Source organism: Hippopotamus amphibius, chromosome 1 (assembly GCF_030028045.1).
Source record: "Hippopotamus amphibius kiboko isolate mHipAmp2 chromosome 1, mHipAmp2.hap2, whole genome shotgun sequence".
NCBI classification, from domain to species: Eukaryota; Metazoa; Chordata; class Mammalia; order Artiodactyla; family Hippopotamidae; genus Hippopotamus; species Hippopotamus amphibius.
Window position 1 is genome coordinate 89,342,937 of NC_080186.1, and position 19,037 is coordinate 89,361,973.

Here is a 19,037-nt window from a genome sequence, read left to right on the forward strand (position 1 = left end):
AAAGTTTGTTTGGGTTTTTCTGTAAGATGTAATAGATGGTTAGGATATGGTAAATAATTGTCCATTATCTCTGTAATGAGAACCATCAACAAATATTCAGACATCTTGGGCTTCAATTATGTGAACTGCATATCTTTCTAAAATTACTGATTTTTTTTGTCAATATTAATTTATATTTATTTTCACCTTTACCCATTCTGTTACTCTTTGTTCCTTCTGATATCTCAAGGTTTACATCTTGGATAATTTCAATACATTTCTGGTAAATTCCCCTTTAATAATCTTTTCTGTGCAGGTCTACTGGTGATATTCTCAGTTTTTCTTAATTATTTTATTATTCTTGAAAATATCTTTATTTCACCTTCAGTTTTTTTTGGGGGGGGTGTTAAATGTAGTACAATATTTTTTCCTGATAAATTCTTTTTTCTTTCTTGAGAAATAATTGAGTTTTATTGAGACGTAATTGACATACAGCACTGTATAAGTTTAAGGTGTAAAGCATAATGATTTAACTTAACATACATCATGAAATGTTTACCACAATAAGTTTGGTGACCATCCATCATTTCATATAGATACAAAATTAAAGAAATGTAAACATCTTTTTCCTTGTGATGAGACCTCTTAGGATTTACCCTCAACATCTTTCATATAACATACAGCAGTGGTAATTATATTAACTGTATTGTGCATTACATCCCGAGTATTTACCTTAAAACTGAAAGTTTGTACCTTTGACTGTCTTTATCCAGTTCCCCCATCCCCCATCCCCTGCCTCTGGTAATCACAAACATGATCTCTTTTTCTATGAGTTTGTTTGCTTGTTTTTGACATATAATTGATACAACAGGGTGTTGGTTCCTGGTACACAACATAGTGATTTGATATTTCCATACGTTTCCAAATGCTCACCATGATAGGTCTAGTTACCATCTGTCATCATACAAAGATATTACATAATTATTGACTACACGCTGTACATTTCACATCTGTGACACATTTATTTCGTAACTGAAAGTTTGTAGCTCTTAATCTCCTTCACTATATCTCTGCTCTCTCTGCCCAAACCCCATTGGCAACCACCTGTTTCTTCTCTGTATTTATGACTCTGTGTCTGTTTAGTCATGTTTGTTCATTTGTTTTAGTTTTTAGATTCCACATATAAGTGAAATCAAACAGACTTTTTTTTCCTCTGTCCAATTTATTTCCCTTAGCATAATAACCTCTAGGGGTGTGTGAGTGTGTATATATACACATACATAGACACCCCCCCACATCTTTATCCACTCATCTGTTACTGGGCACTTAGGTTGTTTCCACATCCTGACTATTGTAAATAATACTGCAGTGAACATAGTGGTGCATATAGTTTTTCAAATTAGTGTTTTCATTTTCTTTGGGTAAATACCCAGAAGTGGAATTGCTGGATCATATGGTAGTTGTGTTTTTAATTTTTTGAGGAATCTCCAACCTGTTTTCCATAGTGGCTGCACCAATTTACATTCCCACTGGTGGTGCACAATAGTCCTTTTTCAATACATCTTTACCAGTACTTATTATTTGCTTTTTTTTTTTTTTTTTTGAGAATAGCGATCCTGATAGGTGTGAGCTTATATCTCTTGGCTTTGATTTGCATTTCCCTGATGATTAGTGATGTTGAGCATCTTTTCATGTATCTGTTGTCCATCTGTGTGTCTTCTTTCGAAAAATGTCTATTCAGGTCCTCTGCCCATTTTTTAATCAGGTTGTTCTGGGGTTTTTTTGATATTGAGTTGTACGTATATTTTGACTATTAACCCCTTATTGAATATATCATTTGCAAATATCTTCTCCCATTCAGAGGGAGCTTTTTCTTTTTTGTTGATAGTTTCTTTTGCTGTGCAAAAGCTCTTAAGTTTGATGTAGTCCCATTTGTTTATTTTTGCTCGTTGTCCTTGTCTGAGGAGAAATAGCCAAAACAATATTGCTAAGACCAATATAAAAGAACATACTGTCTATGTTTTCTTCTAGAAGTTTTATGGTTTCAGGTCTTACATTTAAGTCTCTATCCATTTGAGGTTTATTTTTGTATATAGTTTGAGAAAGTAGTATAGTTTGATTCTTTTACATGTAGCTGTCCAGTTTTCTAACACCATTTATCATAGAGGCTATCTTTTCCCAATTGTATTTTCTTGCCTCCTTTGTTGTAGATTAATTGCCCATGTAAGGATGGGTTCATTTCTTGGCTCTCTGTCCTGCTCCACTGATCTAGTGTTTGTTTTTGTGCCATTCTCTTACTGTTTTGATTACTGTCGCTTTGTAGTATGGTTTGAAATTAAGAAGCACGGTGCCTCCACTTTTGTTCTTCTTTCTTAAGATTGTTTTGGCTATTAGGGAGTCTCCCATGTTTCCATACGAATTTTAGAATTTTTTTTCTAGTTCTGTGAAAAATGCCATTGGTATTTTGATAAGGATTCCTTTGACTCTGTAGATTGCCTCAGGTACTATGGTCATCTTAACACTATTAATTCTTCCAATCCTTGAACATATCTTTCCACCTATTTGTGTCACCTTCAGTTTCTTTCATTAATATTTTATAGTTTTCTGAGTCTTTTACTCCTTAGTTTGATTTATCCCTAGGCATTTTTTTTCTTTTTCATGAAATTGTAAATGAGATTTTCTTAATTTCTTTTCTGATAGTTTGTTGTTAGTGTATGGAACGACCACAGGTTTCTGTATATATTTTTTTTCTTCCTTTTTTTTTTTTTCTGTGCTACTCTCTCGCTTCGTCTCAGTTTCCCCTTCATGCCCCGCCCCCTCCCATACCTCGAGTTCTCCAGTCCATCCTCTGTATCTGCATCCTTGTTCTTGTCACTGAGTTCATCAGTACCATTTTTAGATTCCGTATATGTGAGTTAGCATACAATATTTGTCCTTCTCTTTCTGACTTACTTCACTCTGTATGACAGATTGTAGTTCTATCCACCTCATTACATATAGCTCCATCTCATCCCTTTTTATAGCTGAGTAATATTCCATTGTATATATATGCCACATCTTCTGTATCCATTCATTTGTTGATGGGCATTTCGGTTGCTTCCATGTCCTGGCTATTGTAAATAGTGCTGCAATAAACATTATGGTACAAGTTTCTTTTGGGATTATGGTTTTCTTTGGGTATATGCCCAGGAGTGGGATCACTGGATCATATGGTAGTTCTATTTGTAGTTTTTTAAGGAACCTCCAAATTGTTTTCCATAGTGGCTGTACCAGCTTACATTCCCACCAACAGTGCAGGAGAGTTCCCTTTTCTCCACACCCTCTCCAACATTTGTGGTTTCCAGGCTTTGTGATGATGGCCATTCTGATTGGTGTGAGGTGATACCTCATTGTGGCTTTGACTTGCATTTCTCTGATGATGAGTGATGTTGAGCATCTTTTCATGTGTTTGTTGGCCATCTGTATGTCTTCTTTGGAGAAATGTCTATTTAGGTCTTCTGCCCATTTGTGGATTGGGTTATTTGCTTTTTTGGTATGAAGCTGCCTGAGCTGCTTGTATATTTTGGAGGTTAATCCTTTGTCCGTTGTTTCATAGGCAATTATCTTTTCCCATTCTGAGGGTTGCCTTTTAGTCTTGTTTATGGTTTCTTTCACTGTGCAAAAGCTTTTAAGTTTCATGAGGTCCCATTTGTTTATTCTTGATTTTATTTCACTGATTCTAGGAGGTGGGTCAAAAAGGATCTTGCTTTGATGGATGTCATAGAGTGTTCTGCCTATGTTTTCCTCTAGGAGTTTTATAGTGTATGGCCTTACATGTAGGTCTTTAATCCATTTGGAGTTTATTTTTGTGTATGGTGTTAGGAAGTGTTCTAATTTCATTCTTTTCCATGTTGCTGCCCAGTTCTCCCAGCACCACTTATTGAAGAGGCTGTCTTTTTTCCATTGTATGCTCGTGCCTCCTTTGTCAAAGAGAAGGTGCCCATATGTGTTTGGGCTTACTTCTGAGTTCTCTATTCTATTCCATTGATCGTCCTTTCTATTTTTGTGCCAGTACCATACTGTCTTGATCACTATGGCCTTGTAGTATAGTTTGAAGTCAGGAAGCCTGATTCCACCAACTCCATTTTTCCTTCTCAAGATTGCTTTGGCTATTCGGGGTCTTTTGCGTTTCCATACAAATCGTAAGATTTCTTGCTCTAGTTCTGTGAAAAATGCCATTGGTAATTTGATCGGGATTGCATTAAATCTGTAAATTGCTTTGGGTAGTACAGACATTTTCACGATGTTGATTCTTCCAATCCAGGAACATGGTATGTCTCTCCATCTGTTTGTGTCATCTTTGATTTCTTTCATCAATGTCTTAAAGTTTTCTGCATACAGATCTTTGGCCTCCTTAGGCAGGTTTATTCCTAGGTATTTTATTCTTTTGGTTGCAATGGTGAATGGGAGAGTTTCCTTAATTTCTCTTTCTGCTCTTCTGTTGTTAGTGTATAGGAATGCAAGAGATTTCTGTGCATTAATTTTGTATCCTGCTACTTTACTAAACTCATCAATGAGTGCTAGCAGTTTTCTGGTAGAGTCTTTAGGGTTTTCTAGATATAATATCATGTCATCTGCAAAGAGTGACAATTTTACTTCTTCTTTTCCAATTTGGATTCCTTTGATTTCTTTTTCTTCTCTGATTGCTGTGGCTAACACTTCCAAAACTATGTTGAATAATAGTGGTAAGAGTGGACACCCTTGTCTTGTTCCTGTTCTTAGAGGGAATTCTTCCAGTTTTTCTCCATTGAGAACGATGTTGGCTTTTGGTTTCTCATATATGGCTTTTATTATGTTGAGGTAATTTCCTTCTATACCCATTTTCTGGAGAGCTTTGATCATAAATGGATGTTGAACTTTGTCAAAAGCTTTTCCTGCATCTATTGAGATGATCATATGGTTTTTATGCTTCAATTTGTTGATATGATGTATCACGTTGATTGATTTGTGTATATTGAAGAATCCTTGCATCCCAGGGATAAACCCCACTTGATCATGGTGTATGATTTTTTTAATGTGCTGTTGCAGTCTGTTAGCTAGTATTTTGTTGAGGATTTTTGCGTCTATATTCATCAGTGATATTGGTCTGTAGTTTTCTTTTTTTGTGACATCTTTGCCTGGTTTTGGTATCAGGGTGATGGTGGCCTCGTAGAATGAGTTTGGGAGTGCTCCACCTTCTGCTGTATTTTGGAAGAGTTTGAGAAGGATAGGTGTTAACTCTTCTCGAAATGTTTGATAGAATTCGCCCGTGAACCCATCTTGTCCTGGGCTTTTGTGTGTTGGGAGATTTTTAATCACTGCCTCAATTTCCGTACCTGTGATTGGTCTGTTCATGGTTTCTATTTCTTCCTGGTTCAGTCTTGGAAGATTGTATTTTTCTAAGAATGTATCCATTTCTTCCAGGTTATCCAATTGATTGGCATATAGTTGCTTGTAGTAGTCTCTCATGATCTTTTGTATTTCTGAGATGTCCGTTGTGACTTCTCCTTTTTCATTTCTAATTCTGTTGATTTGCATCTTCTCCCTTTTTTTCTGGATGAGTCTGGCTAATGGTTTATCAATTTTGTTAATCTTCTCAAAGAACCAGCTTTTAGTTTTATTTATTTTTCTTATGGTTTCTTTCCTTTCTTTTTCAATTATTTCTGCTCTGATCTTTATGATTTCTTTCCTTCTCCTCCCTTTGGGGTTTCTTTGTGCTTCTTTCTCTAGTTGTTTTAGGTGTAAGGTTAGGTTGTTTATTTGATAATTTTCTTGTTTCTTAAGGTAGGACTGTATTGCTATAAACTTCCCTCTTAGAACTGCTTTTGCTGCATCCCATAGGTTTTGGGTTGTTGTGTTTTCATTGTCATTTGTTTCTAGATATTTTTTGATTTCCTCTTTGATTTCTGTAGTGATTCCTTGGTTGTTTAAGAGTGAATTGTTTAGCCTCCATGTGTTTGTCTTTTTTGCAGTTTTTTTCTTGTAATTGATATCTAGTCTCATGGCGTTGTGGTCTGAGAAGATGCTTGATATGATTTCAATTTTCTTGAATTTGCTGAGGTTTGATTTGTGACCCAAGATGTGATCTATCCTGGAAAATGTTCCATGTGCACTTGAGAAGAAAGTGTAGTCTGTCGTTTTTGGATGGAATGTCCTATAAATATCAATTAAGTCGAGATGGTCTAATGTGTCATTTAAAGCTTGTGTGTCTTTATTGATTTTCTGTTTGGATGATCTGTCCATTGATGTAAGTGGGGTGTTCAAGTCTCCCACTATTATTGTGTTCCTGTCGATGTCCCCTTTTATAGCTGTTAGCATTTGCCTTATGTATTGAGGTGCTCCTATATTGGGGGCATAGATATTTACCATTGTGATATGTTCTTCTCGAATGGATCCCTTGATCATTATGTAGTGTCCTTCCTTGTCTCTTTTAATCATTTTTACTTTCAAGTCTAATTTGTCTGATATGAGTATTGCTACTCCAGCTTTCTTTTGACTTCCATTTGCATGGAATATCTTTTTCCATCCCTTGACTTTCAGTCTATATGTATCCCTTGGTCTGAAGTGGGTTTCTTGTAGGCAGCATATAGAAGGGTCTTGTTTTTGTATCCATTCAGCCAGTCTGTGTCTTTTGGTTGGAGCATTTAGTCCATTTACATTTAAAGTGATTATTGACATGTGTGTTCCAATGACCATTTTCTGAATTGTTTTGGGTTTGTATTTGTAGGTGTTTTCCTTTTCTTGTGTTTCCTACTTAGAGAAGTTCCTTTAGCACTTGTTGTAAGGCTGGTTTGGTGGTGCTGAATTCTCTTAACTTTTGCTTGTCTGGAAAGCTTTTGATTTCTCCCTCAAATCTGAATGAGATTCTTGCTGGGTAGAGTATTCTTGGCTGTAGGTTTCTCTCTTTCAGGACTTTCAGGATATCCTGCCATTCCCTTCTGGCCTGCAGGGTTTCTGTAGAAAGGTCAGCTGTTATCCTGATGGGTTTTCCCTTATATGTTGTTTGTTGCTTTTCTCTTGCTGCTTTTAATATTTTTTCTTTGTGTTTAATTGTCGTTAGTTTGATTAATATGTGTCTTGGTGTATTTCTCCTTGGGTTTCTTCTGTATGGGACTCTCTGTGCTTCTTGGACTTGGTTCATTATTTCCTTTCCCATGTTGGGGAAGTTTTCCACTAGAACCTCTTCAAATATTTTCTCAGACCCTTTCTTGTTTTCTTCTTCTTCTGGGATGCCTATAATTCGAATGTTGGTACGTTTAAGGTTATCACTGAGGTCTCTGAGACTGTCTTCTAATCTTTTTATTCTTTTTTCTTTTTCCTGCTCTGTGGCAGTTATTTCCCCCAGTCTATCTTCCAGCTCACTTATTCGTTCTTCTGCCTCAGTCATTCTGCTGGTTATAGCATCTAGAGTATTTTTAATTTCGGTTATTTTGTTATCCATTGCTGTTTGTTTTTCTGAGTTCTTATGAACTGTTTCTTGTACTTTCTCCATTTTGTTATCGAGATTTTGTATCATTTTTACAATCATTACTCTGAATTCTTTTTCAGGCATTTTTCCTATTTCCTCCTCATTTATTTGGTCTTGTGGGTTTTTTTCCTGCTCCTTTGCCTGCATGATGTTTCTTTGTTTCCTCATGGTTGTCCAAACTTTTGGGGTTGCTTGTCCTGGCAATAGTGATGTTTATAGAAGACTGTCCAAGCCTCAGACTAATGTCCAAGTATTGGATTAAACGAATATTAAGTCGGCTATGTCGGGCTCCCCGCAGTCCTATCTGGTGTCCGAGGCCGTCTGCTGGTGTTCAGCTGGTCCTCTGTGGGAATTACTGCATCCTTCCGTGCATTCCCAATGCATCTGTGGAGAGGGATGCACTCCATGTCTCTCTACTTCGCCGCCATCTTTTCTCCTTACTCACCTTATCAAATGTAAAATGATTGTTAGTCCAGAATTCTGTATATTGATTTTGTATCCTGCAGCTTTACCAGATTCATTGATGAGTTCTAGTATGGTGAAGTCTTTAGAATTCTTTAAGTATAGTGTTATGTCATCTGTAAACAGTGGCAGCTTTATTTCTTCCTTTCCAATTTGGAACACTTTTATTTTTTTTTTCTTGTCTGATTGCTGTGTTTAGAACTTCCAATACTATGTTGAATGTAAGTGGTGAGAGTGGGCATCCTTGTCTTGTTCCTAATCTTAGATGAAATGCTTTCAGCTTTTCACTGTTGAGTATGATTTAAGCCACATGCTGGCCTTTATTGTGTTGAGGTATGTTACCACTATAATCATTTCATTAAGAGTTTTTATCATAAGTGGATGTTGATTTTTGTCACAAGTATTTTCAGCATCTATTAAAATGATCATGAGTTTTATGATTCGTTTTGTTAAAGTTATATATCACATTAGTTGATTTGTGGATGTTGATCCATCCTTACATCCCTGAAATAAATTCTACTTAATCGTGGTCTATGAACCTTTTAACATATTGTTGGACTCAGTTTGCTAATTTTTTTTGATGTATGATATTATCTGTTACCAGTGTACAATATAGTGATTCACAATTTTTAAAGGCTATACTCCATTTATAAAATATTGGTTATATGATATTTGTTGTTATAAAATACTGGTTATATTCCCTGTGTTGTACAACATATCCTTGTAGCTTGTTTTATACATGATTGTTTATACCTCTTAATCCCCTACCCCTATAATGCTCCTCTCCCCTTCCCTTTCCTCACTGGTAACCACTAGTTTGTTTTCTATAAGTCTGTCTCATTTTTGTTATATTCCCTAGTTTATTGTATTTTTTAGAGTTCACATATAAGTCATATCATACAGTATTTGTCTGTCTCTGACTTATTTTGCTTAGCATAATACCCTTCAAGTCCATCCATGTTGTTGCAAATGGCAGAATTTCATTTTTTTTTTATGACTGAGTAATACCCCATTGTGTGTGTGTGTGTGTGTGCATGTGTGTGTGCGCCACATCTTCTTTATCCATTCATTTGTTGATGGGTACTTAGGTTGCTTCCATATCTTGGCAATTGTAAAATAATGCTGTTAGGTATTCAATTATCATATTGACATTAATAATTGATCATAAATTGATAAATATTGACAATAATTACTGATAGCTTTTCTCTGCCAAACCTTTCATGAGTGCTTTCATCCATGCTGCTAACTTTTCCTTGAACAGTGGGTTTTTTCAGAGTTTGAAGTAATCCAAAATGTCATTGCTTCCAAATTTCAACCCATCATAATAATGTCAGGCAGATTGCCACCAGTCTTTCTTATACATCCAGGGATGTGGGAACTTAAGGAGTAAATTTGGCTTGTAGTTATCTCTTTTTTAAAATCTGCCATCATCTATCTTTCTCTGTGTAGTTTATGGAAGTGATACATACATTAATGTAGTGAGTGATAATGCAAAGAAAAAGGACATGATTTCTAATATTAACCATTGGACTCTGACACATCATTCCCTAGGAAGAAGAGAGCTCAGTGAAGAAAATAGTAAGCTGGTTCAAGGTGATGTGTTCTTTCTCTCATTTATCTTTGGAATCTTTTAGGCAGTAGTTCAGAATAGTTTCTAGATCCAGTGAGACTATATGCCTGCAGCTCATGTGCTTATAGAAGGTCAAAGAAAAAAATATACTCAAGAGTGTTTCTGATGATTCATTTAAGATTCTTTTTTGATTTAATGCTTAGGAGACCAGGATTAAATATTTTGGGATTATGCTTTTACAGATGTAGCATGTTTTATTGACTTCCCAGACTAACCCAGTAAAACAAGTGTAGTTTTAAGCATGATAAGTTTAGGCCAGTTATAAAATCTAACATTTTTGCTTCTTGTTGTGTTACCCTTATAGTGGCATTTCACTGCTTTGCTTGAAAATATGAGAATAAGGAGTATGGATTCTGTTTTATTTCTATGCTTCTGGCATAGTTTTAAAACCCTCATAAAATAATCAGTGAAATTGTCTGAATGAACAATTATGAGGAAAGCTATTCAAGCTGACTGTCTCTAAGTGAAGCTTCAAGAATGATGTGAATTTGTGATGAGATACATTTCTGATGAGAATTATTATAAAGGAAGAAGAAAAGACATATGAGAATTCTAGAAGCCCTAAAGATCTAGAAGAGCACTCATTCAACAGCTTCTTTCTATTTCTTTCTTCCTCCTTCAAAATTTTGAATGGAAAATATATAAGAAGTCTCATTTTCATTTATTGTGTTTGAGATAGGCATTCTCAGATGAAGCTTGACTTGTTTAAACTGCAGGCTTTCCTTTAACTGTCACAGTACAGATGAAGCTTTCCACTTTTCCTCCAATTCCAGCGTGTGGAAAGAATTTTAGTTTTCAGTTCAGTACTTCAAAATTTCTATTTCCTGGCACAATATTTTAATTTTTCAAGGACTAGTAATGCTATCAGTGGTGTTCAAAAAGATTTTTTTTCCTACAAGTAGTATATTTATAGTAGGAACCATTTTCTTCTTGAGAAATCACATTATGATTTATTCATGAATGATTTTAAATTCTTTAATTTGAAACTACAGTCCTGTATATCCAGTGACCTATCTTCATTTGAAAGGTCCACAGATGACCGGTCTAAATTTGAACTCCTTATTTCCCCCCAAACTCTGCTCCTCTTTTCATACTGAACAAATATTTTAAAACTGGATGTACTCCTCCCAGCCTCTCCTGTTAAGTAGTCCTCTCTGCTTTTTACCTTCAACAAAGATCTTACCTTCTCTCCATGCTGACCTACTTGCAGTGCTTTCTGCAATACATACAGCTTCATACCTCACCACTCTGCGCCTTTTGCCTAAAATACAAGTCTCCTGGGCACCTTTATATCTCCTACGTTCCTTTTGGATACCAAACTCTCTTAGGAAATGATGATAACTTAAGAAATTCTCAGTCCAGGAGGAGAGACAGGCAGATAAAAGAATATTTTAATATAGAGAAAGGTGATAGAACTTCTGCTACAATAATCTGTTTATGTGTCTCTTTGCCCTTTGAATTGTGAACTTTATGAGGTCATGGACTATGTCTAATTTTTTTTGTATCTTTAGCCTTTAGCCTAAGAGTAAATATCATTGTACATTTATTGCTGAATAGATACTCAGGAAGTGTTTACTGAATGAATATGGTTCTTGTAACCTACAAATACAAAAATACTGCTTATACAAGTATTGTTAATGTTCTCAGATAAGCTCTAGTCAACAGCTCACTGACAAGATTTAGATTTATATGAGATCATAAATTCTGAAACAGAATATCAGGTGCTTTCCAAAATTAGCATAATATATTTCACAAATTCCACCACAGACTGTGCTTTTGAAATGCAAAACTACGGTATTATACTAAGAGAAAGATGAGTCCTTGAAAGGAATTTTTGTCTGAGAGAGTAATTTCCTCCCCATACAAAGCAACTTTCTTCCCTCTGCAGACCCTACCTAGGGTTCTATTTTGCTCTTTGTTCAAAAAATCAGAAGGCTTGGATTGTAGTTCTGGCTCCTCTATTTGGTAGCTATATAATGTGTGAAAGCTGCTTTTGAGGCTTAGTTTTCTTATTCACAAATAAGGATAATATCTGCCATGATTATCTCACATAGATAGGGTAAGGCCCAAATGAACCAATGTTCATGAAAGTACTTTGAAATATGTAAGTTGCTGTGAAAGTGTGAAGTATTATGATTAGGCAAAACGTATTCGTTTTGTTATGAAGATCAGAAGAGAAGAAAGTAAATATCTTAGTGTAAAATAGATAACATTTCTGAATTTAGCTGACAAAAAGTTTTATCATTACCTATCAATACTACAATTACAGTAAAATTAGTTGATTTACTGAACATTTACAATGTGCTGGAACTCATATGGATTACCTCATTTAATTCTAACTACAGATCCATATAGTAGAAATGATTATAACTATCCCTGTACAGATAAGGAAGCTAAGGATTACAGATACTAAGTGGTGAAGTTATTCTATACTATTGGCAAATTATAGCATCCAAACTAATTTTACTCTGATTTTTAAGTCATCATTGTAAAGAAAAAAGGAGCTCCAAAATTCAGGAGTATATTCGTGCTAGTCAGTGAGTTATTTACTTTTCCCATCTCTTCCAAGTTTTTTTCTAAGGCAAATTGTACATAGATTATTCTGAGCATGTTTACACATTATCTGATTTAAAAAAGTATTCCAACTACTTAAAAATAGCACATAGCTTTATACTAGGAGAGAAAAAAAAAAACTTTTAGAAGGAACCTGTAAGAGATGTTATACTTTTCCTCTAAGCACTTACCTTCCCCTGAGAATTTTCTTTCTATATGTTTCCTCATTCGGGATGTACCATCAATTACCTACCCTGTTACTCAAACTAGAATGAGATTATTCTTTAATCTTTCTCTCCCTCATCCCATTTCCCATCCTCCTTCCTTGCAATCAGTTATCTTACCCTATCTTTTCTACCTTGTACATATTTCTTGATTCAGTTTTCGTCTCTCCATCTCCTTTCCACCCCACTAGGCCAAATCGGGATGGTCTTTTGCCTATAATACAGCAAACATCTCTGAACTGGTCCCATTGAACCTATGTTTTATTCCTTTTAATTAATTCTCTAACAGCTAGATTAATCTTTTATGCTAGAAATTAGATCATGCTAGCTACATCTTTGCTTAAAATAGTTTGTGGATTCCAACTGTTCTTCAAATAGTTAAAAAGGCTTGACGTATGCTTTGAGTCTTTGTATTATCTGGTGTACTTTATTTTATATCACACAATTCTCCTCTTAGTTTGTGCCTTCCAATCATACTAGCCTTACTTCAGTTTAGCCAGTGCCCATGCTTCTTCCAGTGTTGGGAACCTATGCATGAAAATTCTTATGGTTGGAACGTTCTGTCACTCCCACCCTGTCATTTGGATAACAGCTGCTTGTTCTCTAGGCTGCACTTTACGTGTCACTTTGTAAGAGAGGCATTCCCTGATTACCCCTACATTAGGTCAGATCCCATTGCTAATTGCTCTCCTAGCCTGCGGTGTTTTTCTTTTTTAATAGCCTATATCACAATAGTTTTCAATTATCGGAAAAATCATCTGTGTAACAAATAAAATACAGACATTTTGTTTTCCTCATATCCTATCCTCATAGCTGAGCAGTGTTAAAAAAAATAACTGATTCCCTTCCAAAGACGAAATGGCAAAAGATCATAAATAACTATGCTGTAAAATTTCCCCCATCAAACCTGTTTAATACCTGTTTGAAGGCAGGATTTCTATTTTGTTCATTGCTGTGTTGACTGGAGCACATTGGCTGGCATAGAGGGGATGCACAATGAGATTTGGTAATTGAGTACATGATGATTCTCTATGAGTCATCTAGAACTCTAGAATTCTACTCCAGAAGACAGAAGAAAATACAATACAGGCCACCATACTTAGGTGAATGGAAACTCTTATTAATATCGTCTCAAGATCAAGGGTTCTTCTAGATATGCTAGCTAAATTTTTGCATTCTTAATTTTCTGTTATCCTTGATAACTAATATGTTTGTTGGTTTTTATCATTTAATTCTAGTGGCCCCAGTCTGAGCTGAATGTAATTATTCTTATTTTTACAATTGAAAAAAGCTAAGTGCGGCAGAGACTGCTAGCCACCCTCCATATCCTTTCCCTCCTTCCATAAAAATAAGATTCTAGCTGGCACATGGCTAGACAATATTTCTTTGACTCTCTTGCATTGAGGGGTGGCTGTGTGGATAATTCTCCATAGTGTCACGTCAGAGAAGCAGTGTGTACCACTGTGGCCTGGAGCTTTTCAGAGAATGGGCGTACCTTCTGCACATGCTTTTTCTCTTTCTCTAATTGACCCTGGGTATGGTAAGGCAGCTTCCATCACCCTGACGGCAATACTCAAGGGGATAGGGAACCACACGTTGCATCCCTGATAGGAACGTTCATGTAAGCAGGAAACAAACTTCCAATATTGCAGTTCTGGATCCAGTAATTTTCAACAATTTACCGTATACAAGGTAAACTTAGAAGCTTAAGTTACTGCCTAAGGCCACCAGGTGGCAACCCATCTCAAGACTCCTTGGCTCAAAGACCATCTCTTCCAAGGACCTCTCTTACATGGACATAAACTGGAGATGTCTTTTTAATTTGTGCACCTATTTTACCTCAGTCGTCTATCCTAGTTCTTATGTGATTTTTTTCTCCGTTGTACTTTTTCTGTATTAGCATGTTTCAATTATTCACTCAGTCCTTCCTTCAATTAACTTTTAACGAATGCCTACGCTTTAGGAGTAGATACAAAGACTAATGAAATAAAGTTGCTGCTCTCAAGGAGCTCACAGCCTGTTGGTGGCCAGGAGGGGAGGTAGGGATTGTAAAATGAGAATACGATTTAAAAAGTGGTGCCTACAGTAGAATGTGAATACAAGGTTTAAATGCTACAAGGAGGAAGTGCCTGTCATGTTTCTAATAATATTAGCTGATGATTAATTAGCTAATATCCTGTTTAATTTATTTCCTGCCTTACAACTCAGTAAGGTCAGAGCACTGCTGACATCTCTATTTAGACTATAGCAGGCTTAAGCTTGAAAGAGGAGGCCTCTAATGAGATTCTAGCCCTTCATCTCCTTGTAACAGCCCTTATACATTGAGCTCTACAGTCTACTAATAAGATCTAAATCGTGTCATTAGGCCGGTAGTTTGGTTTCATTATCACCAATTCTTTCAATGTGGCACTGCTAATCTTTCCAATTAGCCAAGGAAAAATCACTGCTAACCAATTAGATAACTGGACAGATGAAAATGGTTAGTTGGAAATTGTTGGTTTGAACTACAATAATTTGTTCAAAAAAAAAAGATGTTAGGAAGGAATAACAATTTCAAGGGGCATACATGGACATAGATAGTTTTAAAAATAGGTCTGAATGTTGGGTTAGTTTGTCTTTGAAAATTCACAAAATAAAGTATTTTCAGATGTTGATAAATTATCTTACTCTTTGAACACTTTCATCTTTTCTCTGATTAAGAAGGTATTCTGTACCATAGACTGTGCCCTCCCCACACATGTGTTTCACATGCTCATAATACACTTTCATTTTATAATGTTGTCTGCATCATCAAAGAAACATTAGTCCAGGCAAACCAAGTTTCAAACATGTTAGTTTTCTTTTATTGACGTAATAATTAAAATTAAAACAAAATTTTATTTCCTTAAAATAATAGAAGCAAGAGATCTTATCAAACGCCTGTAGTGCAATTCACAGTTTCCCCATTGTTTTTCAGAGGAGAACATATCAATTTTGAATCAATAGAAATCTTCATAGGTCCCACTTAAATTTAACTCCAGATAAAAGATATGGACATGTCCTTTCATGAATCAGGTTGCAATCATGTCGTAGAACCTTCTAAGGACAATGGCTCAAGGGACGGCTCTTACTTATTTCATGGTTCTAACCTCCATAAGACTAATGGTTAATCATTGCAAGTGACTGAAGTACAGTTCTTAAAATAGACTATGTTAGACAACTGCTTTCTCTTGCTATGAATAGAAATACCTTGTATTACTTCAGCATTTATGTAAGGCAGGATACTGTTGAATAGTGAAAAGAATTTATTACTTTAGCATTAGTTTTTAATTTTACTGGATGTTTCATAAATACAAAATAGAATTTTAGATCTTGATTCCTTTGTACATGAAATTTGAGAGAAACACGTTTTCCTACTTAATGCCCTCTGCTTTTTGTTTGTTTGTTTATATATGTAAGGAGAAAATGGTGACAAATTCTATCACCTATCCTTTATCATATATTTTCCACTGTATTTGGTTTACTTAATTCCTTAAATCTTAATGTCCACTACTATTTCTTAAGGCGCTTCTTCCATAATTCTCACTTATTTCATGTTATTCTATTGAAGTTATAAGATATTATAATAATAGTAGTACACCAAATCTCATATGCCTATATAGTGTTAAAATTATTTTCCCTAAAAAGAGACATTTTAAAGTAAGGTCTTCAATAACACCTTAAACTCATCTGGAACTAACTTCTGGAGAGTCAAAAGTTATCTTTTTGGAGCAGAACAAACCAAGGGCATGGATTACTTACATTGTATTATTTAAATACATTCTCTTTGGTCTTACCTATCTGTTTATGCAAAGAGTCTATCTATCCAATATGTCTATACAGAGAGTTAGAGTATTGTGTCAATTTCAATGAGAAGCCTGAAGTCAGACCAAGAGATCTGATGGAAATTCCTTCCAAGAGATATATTTAATTGGGATTTGAACATGTTTTAAAAGCTATGATGAATAATTCTCCTAGGGAAAATGCGTCTAATAAATAAAACTACTAATTGAACTGTAATGCTGACCTTTAAAATAACACACATGATTAAGTGCATATCATCAGAATGGCCTTCCTGTCTAGATGTAAGGCTTTTAAGTGTTTTATTCCTCTCTGCTTATTGACTTTGGTTAATATATTCTGTGGATTTACACTTGACATAGTCAGGAAAGTAGAAAAGGATTAACCACTCCTTGGTTTACTGTCAAGAATAATGAAGTAAAAGAGATCCACAAGGCTTTTATGGACTGCTGGTCTCACAGCATTTTAACTCTTTGATATCTTCACTAATGCTTCCAGTACATCATCTTTGAGAAAGAATCTTATTTCTACTTTCTGAAAGGGACACATGGTGTCTTATAAATTTTACCCCAAAGGAATAAATTTCAACAAAAGTAGGATTTGATTGGCAGGTACCCATTAACTTGGGAAATGAGATACAAGTGACTGAACTGTAAGAAGTGAATGATTGGTAGGATGCTACAATTGTGGAAAACCAATGGGTACAGGAGAGGAAAAAGAGAGTCTCATTACTCCTCTGTGGAAAATGAGTTGACTAATGATGTTTGTAGGGATGGGCTGTATACCAGGGATATACATTTAGCAAATAGAATTCACCCAACAACCCTATGAAGCAGCAACTATTATTTTTCAAATGTGGAAGAATTTGAATTTGTATAATCCTTGGCTTGCTAGGTGAGGTTAAATAACTTCCCTAAAGTCACAATGCTAGAAATCAAATACAGGTCTGAGAAGCTCCAAAGTGATGCTCAGTTCAAGACTGTTTGGAAAACAAGGCAATGTATTTTAATGAGTGAAAAAGAATAAGGACTGTCACTTAATGTACAAAAAGGATAGAGATTAAAGTGTAGACAACAAAGAACACTTCCGCAAGGGTAACATGAAGCAGAAAGATTTTGCCACTTGAGATGCTTTGAGGCTCAGATTGAGGATTATTCCGTAAAGAACCAAAGACGTTCATTTTACATTTCAGGTATGCACCATTTTAAAGCTGCAAATAATTTGAATAGCTACTTTTATTTTCTACTTAATGTTCTAAGAAGAGATACACTTAAAGTCAAGTGTCAAATCAGATATGAATCAGCCTCTAATTGTTTTATACCTATTGCCTAGCTGCCATTCTTTAATTCATTTCCTGCTCATTGCATGACTTAGCATTGCCCCTTTTGATATAATTAAAATAGGATTCACTACAGAGCTCATACAACTACCACCTTCAGCTATTAAGAAGTCATTCAAGTGAGAACAGGGGGATTTTGATGCTGAATCATTTATCGTCTTGTAAAGCCTATCAGAATGACCCATACAGCAAATAATAAGTTATTTCAAGTGGGTTGTGCACCAAAATTATTTGAAGAAAATGACAGTTTGGTATTTCAGTCCAGACTATGCCCACACATATCCTGAGAACTGATTTAGGTGTGTCACATGGTACTTTCTGTTGGTTTGAATATCAGAATCATTTGCCACAAACTTGTCATTTGTTTGCTCTTCTGGGGAGGAGGAAATTTCCCTCTCTAGTCTTCTTGAGTTCTTGTGACTGACTCATAAGAAAATTGACACAATACAAATTAACTGGAGAAAAAAAATTAATTCCTGTGCGCAGAGGTCTCAAAGAAATAGGACCTAAAAAGTGGCCAGAGCAGGCAGCTTTTATACTTTTTTAGACAAAAACAAAAGAACAATAAATTCAAGAGAAATTGGCAGGACAAAGAAACTTAGGTTTGGGTGCTTAATTAGTAGGGAATTTAACCGAAATTTGGGCTTGGGTAGTAAATTAGTAGCAAAGTAACAAGGTTTGTTTATATAGGCTTCTCAGCCCAGAATTCCCTATCTCTTGTGATAAGGGTGTCCTTCTACCTCCGGATGCAGGGAATGCACTTTTCACATGGGAGATTTATTTCCTGCTCTCAGGGGGACAGAGAAGAGGGTCAAAGTGTCCCTTCTGCATTGATCATTTCTTAAGTAGCTTTAAATCAAAATAATAAATATGCCATTGAGGCATATTTTGAGGCAGCCTGCCCTGGGCCCCAGTAGCTCTGGTACTTATTGCTTAAGTGTAGGACAAATAGTTGTGAACACAGCCTCAGCCATGACTTTTATTGGTGGGCTCTCAATTTACTCATATTTGGAGACACTATCAGCATAAGAAATAGGGGAGAAAAAAATTTCTGTTACTTTCATTTAGATCAGGGAATAGCAGACTTTTTCCTGTAAATGGCCAGTTAGTAAACGCTTTCAGCTTTCCGAAGGTTGGCCTTTGTCACAACCACTGGACTCTGTCATTGGGGAACGGCAGCCATAGACAAGATATATAGGAATGGTTGTAGCTATGTTTCAATAAAACTTTATTTACAGAAACAGGTGGTGGAAGCATTTGGCCTCTGAGCTATAATTTGCCAGTCCTTAACATAGCACAGCATGCTACCTACTGAAAAGATGTGGTTAAGAATCTTAAAAAAAAAAATGATGCATATAAATATACAAAACAGAAATAGATCCACAGACATAGAAAACAAACTTATGGTACTAAATGCGGGGGGAGGGATAAATTAAGATTTGAGATTAACATATACACACTACTATATATAAAATTGGTAACCAACAAGGATCTACTGTGTAGCACAGGGAACTATGCTCAATATTTTGTAATAACCTATAAGGG